Source organism: Euphorbia lathyris, chromosome 3 (genome assembly GCF_963576675.1).
Source record: "Euphorbia lathyris chromosome 3, ddEupLath1.1, whole genome shotgun sequence".
NCBI lineage: Eukaryota > Viridiplantae > Streptophyta > Magnoliopsida > Malpighiales > Euphorbiaceae > Euphorbia > Euphorbia lathyris.
Window position 1 is genome coordinate 15,936,914 of NC_088912.1, and position 5,943 is coordinate 15,942,856.

Consider the following 5,943-nt stretch of genomic DNA (forward strand, 5'->3'; position numbering starts at 1 on the left):
TGGGCCCTATGTTCCCTGTTGACATCATCCACTTCCATGAATTCCTTTGCTATCTTCATGAGCTCGGCTACAGTGCGTGGTTTGTTACGGATGATTTCTTCCCGCATGCTCCAATCTGTGGTTCCATCCGCCATGATGTTGCGAATACTCACGATATCTGGGTTCTGCAATCGCACCAGGATATCGTTAAAGGCCTAATTTTTATTATTTCATCAATTCTTTTTAAAGAGAAAGTATTTATTAAACTGAATCCAAGTACAAAGCATATAAAAGAAAATCACGAGGTGTTAAGGACCAATTCATAGGACGGTTCCAGGGAGAAGTTACATAGGCGGTTGCCTAACCTTCCGTTTAGGAGGGCCTCCGATCTAAAAGGTTTTAAAACTTTTTAAAAATTCAAAACTAATTTCAATTATAATATAATAATTATTGAGATTTCAATTGTTAAAAAATTATTTTCGTAAATAATTATTATATCGTGTCTGAATTTCATAGTAATCATATATAGAAAAACACGAACACATATGTAATAACTTGCTGGATCCGCTTTGATATTCTTTGCCAGAGTTACCTGCAAAACAGAACCGGAGACAGGATCTCCGGGAAAACTCTCCGACGATCAAGTCAGTTTTTGTAAGAAGGTTGGTAATTTGACAATAGTATTGCGGGGAAAAATGTGAGCGTACCTCCCCCCTTATTCTTAAGGCCTTTTATAGGTGTTTTTGGGTAACCGCCGAGGGCGGTTACTCCTTAGTGGGCCACGTTCTGAGGGCGGTTACCCTTTTTAGGCCATGTCCCTTTCGTGGCTTTCATGGCAACGAACGTGGTTCTGAGTGGGAGTCTTGACGCTCCGTTTAGGAATTCAGGGCGGTTTACTCGCTGCGCCCGCTTCCTTCATTCGGGTCCCGTCCAATCTTAGCCCATGGGGCTTTAATATGGGCTGGGCTTGCGAAATGAATATAACCCGTTTTGGGCTTCGCGGGTTATCAATATGGAATCGAAAATCGACAACAATAACACAAATTGTCTCCTTTTTTTCTTTTTGTTAGTCATTGTCTCTTAACAACAATAGCACAACAAGAAGCTTCAAAATTTATTCACAACTTTTCTCTTAATAACAATAGAGATAAATTATAAATTTAGTCATATTGTTATTTGATGAAAGAAAATTTAGCATATATTTACAAAATAGTATAATTTTAAGCCTAAAAGTTACCAAATTGTACTATTTGCTAAATTTTCTTTCCTCAGATAGCTAAATTTGTAATTTATCTCTATTGTTATTAAGAGAAAAGTTGTGAATAAATTTTAAAGCCTCTTGTTGTGCTATTGTTGTTAAGAGACAGTGACTAACAAAAAAAAGACAATTTGAGTTGTTGTTGTCGCTTTTCGATTCCATATGTGTTCGTGTTTTTCTATATACAATTGTATAATTAATTAATTTAATAATACAATTTCTATATATAATTATTTCACATTCTACTGCTATTTGGAATGTCTCGAGGTTTAGCATTGTTGCGTTTTGTGGTATTGATATTTATAGAGAGTGGATAGATTTTGTGTTCTCCAGTTTTTCGAAGGATCATTGTTGCCTTTGAGCAATGACTGTTTAGGGGATTTAGCTTAGTAGAGATAAGATTGTGTAGAAAGATGTGAGAATTGTTGTTGATATTTCCTACTGAATGATTTGTTCAGGTTTAAAAGAATAGCAGAATTCTTAAAACTCTATTAAAGTTTTTAGTTATGTTGGATTGATTAGTGATGAGTGTTCGGCTAGGGGCTATGTTAAATGGACTAAGCCTACCAATTATTTGTTTAAGTTGAATGTAAATAATTCGGTTATTACGTGTTTGGGACTGCTAGGACTAGATGTTGTAATATTAAATTAATTAATTATACAATTTTTTTATATTAAATTTTAGAGTCTACATTACCTGGACCTTTAAAAATTAACCTCTAAACTTTAAAAAAAAAACCTTGAACTTAATTTATGAATCTTAATCCTAAATCTTATACTATAAAATAAATAAATGTAGAATTTTTTTAGAATTCTTTTTTGACAGTATATTTGAGTCCCACTAAACATGCTAAAAACATCATTTCTGCCTTTTCAAACCTAGATCGAGTTGTCAGAGAACTTAGATAATTTAATTGTTTGATTAAACATCAGAATTTGAGGGAAAGGCGGAAACGTACATCCCAACCATGCCGACACTCTTAAAAATCACTCCAAAACATACACCCAAAATATTACTAAAACAACAAGAAGAAAATAACAAAAAAAAAACTCAAAACGACCACCTAATAAAACAAAACAAAATTACTCATGTGAAAGGCTACTACAAAATATGGGGACGAATCCCAAAAAATCAAATTGGTAGTCGTTACTCCATACCTGACCAAACTTTCTACAACCTGAAAGTTGCCTCCTTAAAGATATGAGAAACGATATAATGTATTTAATTAATCAGGTCAAAAAATGTATTATTTAATTACATAATCACACCAAATTAATTTACGGGTGCGACAATTTTATTCCATCTTCACTAGGAAGCTTGGTTTAAATTTTAGAAAATGGAATGGGAATCAAGCAAAGGTCTTGTATTCTAGCTAGAGCACCGTAATATTTTTCTGTCATATCAAGATTTGCAGTTGTGATTCCATCGGGAAATTTCCAATCAAAATGATATAATAAGTTTGCAAGGAGAAGCTCAACATAAGATATGGCGAAAGTGATTCCTGGACATATTCTTTTTCCTGCACCAAATGGTATTAGTTCCATATTTGCACCTTTGTAGTCTATTTGACCATCTTCGAATCTTTCTGGGTAGAACTTTTCAGCTTCAATCCAAACATCACGGTCTCTTCCGATTGCCCATATATTGACATGAAGTACAGTTTTGGGGTAGATATCATATCCATTGACTTTTGTTTTTATTCTGCATTCTCTTGTGACCAAGGGAGACGGAGGGTGTAATCTTAGAGTTTCTCTAACAATTGACTTGAGGTATTTCAATTCTTGAATTCTTGATTCCTCAACTTTTTCCTTCTCACCAAACACTCGTCTCACCTCTTCTTGTGCTTTTATCATTGATATTGGGTTCCTCATTAACTCCGACATTGCCCATTCCACAGTTTTAGTAGATGTATGGCTCCCACCGAAAAATATTTCCTGTAATATTTGGATGTTAAAAGTAATTAATCTCTTTGGTTTACCTGATTTGCGAAAGGTAGTTAAAAGTTTACAAACTCAAGTCTATGGATTGTGTAGTTTGCAAACACATATCTGAGTTTGCAAACTTTTAAACCTCATGTTTTTGTTCACAAGTCGGGCAAACCACAAGCATTGTTTTGGTACTTTCTCCAAGTAGTTATCATGCATAAGTATGCTTTGAAAATAATATATTGACTACATGAACTTGTTTACAATGATTTATTATGTTTAAAATGTGCACAGTTCAACTTGTCTAAAATCTGTGATTGATCCACCATGTTCATGGTGGTTCTGGCGATCGAGGGGCATGTCCGCTCCAGGCCCCCTTTGTCTATGTCCTTGGTTGCAAGTTGCCAATAGATGTTAGGTGAATTTTCTTCTAAAATATCTAAAATTTGTTGTTTTTCAATTCTAGCCAAACATTTTATATCTACTTATTGAGTAAACATAAAAAAAACAAAAAAAAAAAGAGAACCAACCCATTTGATTCTCCTTTTCATAGGTCTTATTTGTCGTTCTACCGCAAAGCAACAGATATAAAATGTTTAATTAAGATTAAGAAACAACTACTGATCGCTATTTTGAAAAGTAAATCATCTATCAGCAACAAGAAACAACAGGTAACACCAAAGTTAATTAAACAACAACAGCCGAACTAAACAGGACAAAACGTAACGATTTGTAAGTAATGTATTTAAACTAACCATAAGATTGGCTTTGATGACTTCATTTGTCAATGGAATGTTCTTGTACATCTAACAAAACCTTTAAAAAGTTATTATCTCCATACTTATGTTGAGCTTTATGTTCTTCAATAACATCTTCAAGCATCTTATCCACTTCTTTATGCACCCTCTCCATTCTAGACTTTTCACCGTTAACATACTTAAGAAACCTCAATGAAGGAAACAGATCCGTACTAGTACTTGTATCTATAACCGCATCTTTCACTTTCTCAAGCATAACTAACAAACTTTCCTCAAATTTTCCATATGTTGAAATAAGCATAATAGAATTTGTCAAATCACCGACGGATTTCTTCAGATTTACCGACGAATTAGCTTTAGTACCGACGAATTTGACGAATTTCGAAACGTTTTCTTCCCTAATTGATGTGAGAGATTGAACGCGTTTCGCACTCAGAAACTCCAGTGTGCAGATTTTCCTCATCTGTCGCCAGTGATCACCGTAGGGTGCAAACACAATGTCCTTGCAATCGTAATATAGAGTATCTCCGGCGGGTGTGCGTGGCCGTCCGGCGAACTCTTCTCCCTGGATTTTGAGGACTTGTTTTGCTCCTTCAACTGAAGTAATTACAACAGCTGGAATTTGGCCTTGTTGAATGCTCATGATTGGACCGTGAATTTTTGCTAAATCTGCTAGACGTTGATGGAAGAGACCGCCGAGTAACTGTGGAATGTTTCCGATAATCGGAAACTTCCATGGTCCCGGAGGAAAGTTTGAGTCCAGATTTTTCTTCTTCCGATGTATTCTTAACACGGTGAAGATGAAAATTAGGAAGGAGAAGAGGATTGGGAAGGAGGGGATTTTCACCTCCATTTTTTCTGTAAGTGAAGAAAGAGTACTGTTGGATATATATATATATATATATATATACACACACACACACAGTGGTTTATAGAGTTTTAGATGTAAGATCCAAATATTATTGGGTTTTATTTAATATACTTTTAGATTTTACCTCACTCGAATATGGATTAGTTCGGACTGTATAAATAGAATATCGAACAGTTTAGAAAAAAAAAAGAGTTGAATACATCAAGGTAAGATAAACGAAATTATCCAAAAACCAAACTGAAATTATAATTTGGTTGGATTCGATTTTGAAAATAAAGTAATTTAGTTATTGATTATCGGTTTAGTTATTAAAAATATTGGTGTATCTAGAAACCAAACCGAAAATAAAGCAATTTAGTTATGGATTTCAAAAGAAACCGATATATATATATGATTACACTGTTTTAGAGATGGAAAATAGTGATATTATATATATATATATATATATATATATATATATATATATATATATAAGAATGCTAACATTTCATTAAGCAATCATATTGCTAGTACATGATGACAACAGTAAGGAGTAAAACTTCACATATATATAGGCTAAGCCTAATACATGATCCACGGGTAAGAAAAAGATTACGAAAAGCAAAAAAGACCATTAAAGGTACATCTAAAGTAGAAAAACGTTGAAGCATATATTTATCGTAATCCCAAATACGCAACAGAGCAATTGTAACTTGTAAGTCCAACCTTTATCCTTTGAACCATTCTGAAACTTCGGATCTAAATCTCTTCTTTTGCACCCACGTAGATCCAGTAATCTACGGATAAGATCTATCTTTTCTGCACTTGCTACAACAGAAAATGTTACAAAAGCAAAGATCTTAACCGACAGATGCACTTCAAACGGATCCAGAGATTAGATAAAATATAGATCCAACCAAAAGAAAAGAAAAACACACTAGCACACCAGAAAACAAAACCAGGGGAGAAGGAAGCTCCTCAACTAGATAGAATCAACTGGGTTTTGTTGTGAGTTGTTGGAGGAAGAGAAAGAAACAGGAAAAAACTGAAATTTTACGGAGGAAGAGGAGAAAAGGGAGAGGGGCGGTAGTGCATCGATGAAAGGAAAGGAAGAAAGGATTAAACGCCTGGATAGAAGGGAGACCTTCTCTCACTGTGGTATTTGTTTTACC

General features: G+C 34.3%; 1 pseudogene; it reads right to left on the bottom strand.

The window, feature by feature from the left end:
* Positions 1-2,321: 2,321 nt before the first annotated feature.
* LOC136221944 (cytochrome P450 726A27-like) lies at positions 2,322-4,823 on the bottom strand (annotated as a pseudogene).
* Positions 4,824-5,943: the final 1,120 nt, after the last annotated feature.